This window comes from Rutidosis leptorrhynchoides, chromosome 8, assembly GCF_046630445.1.
Source record: "Rutidosis leptorrhynchoides isolate AG116_Rl617_1_P2 chromosome 8, CSIRO_AGI_Rlap_v1, whole genome shotgun sequence".
Classification (NCBI taxonomy): Eukaryota; Viridiplantae; Streptophyta; class Magnoliopsida; order Asterales; family Asteraceae; genus Rutidosis; species Rutidosis leptorrhynchoides.
This window is the reverse complement of record NC_092340.1, coordinates 7,164,322-7,165,244: the sequence shown is the minus strand read 5'-3', so window position 1 is coordinate 7,165,244 and position 923 is coordinate 7,164,322.

The following is a 923-nucleotide window of genomic DNA, read 5'->3' as shown; positions in this document are numbered from 1 at the left end:
ATTGTTGATTACTAGTAGCAGAACAACAGTGGTATAGTAGTAAAAGTAACGGTTTTATGGTGGGTTGAGGTTGTGGGTCGAAACAAAAGCAACTAACATGTTGGTTTGATATGGGTGGCGTTTTCTTTTGTTGACAGAAGGAGATAGAAACATAAACATTTAGCAAATACAAGTAACAACAGTTTTGTAGTAGGTTACCTAGGTTTTGATCAGGAAAGTAGCAGCTATAATGGTTAGGGGTGTAAGGTTGGGTGAACGATGGGGTTTTAGAGGGTGTGTTCTTGGATGTTTTTCGGCCAAAACAGAAACACATAATCGTAGTAGCAGCAGCTGCAATAGTAATCGTGAATTGTGTTGGAATGGTGGTGGTTGTGGGAGTGCTTTTTCTCGGATAGAAATAGTAGGGAGAGGGATAGAAAAATAGCGGTTCATGGTGTAGTTCATGGTTGTAGGGTGGCTCAATGTGGTGGTGGTCGACGGCAGAGGTCCGGTGGTGGCTGGTTGTGAGTGACGATCAAATAGAAATAAGAAGGTCTTTGTTGTTATGTATATGGGTTGATAGATGATATGTTAGTGAGTCTTGTTTAATTGTATGTAAGCGTATATATTTATATATCTATCTATCTAGCTGTCATCTATCTATATTATAACTATAAATATAATAATGATAATAGTACAATAATAATATTCATAAGTCTATTGAATTGAAATGGAAACAGTTTTTAACAGTTAAGCCACCAGTGTTTTTGGAATATTACTACCGACAATTTATTAGGGATAGTATTTCGTACACTATTGTAAATTAGTGGCGAATAAAAGTCTTCGAAAAATTCCCATATTTTTAAATTAAATGTCTTTATTTATTTTGGTCATTATGGTATAGAATTCAGTCACTAACTATTAAATAAAAATTACATTAATTA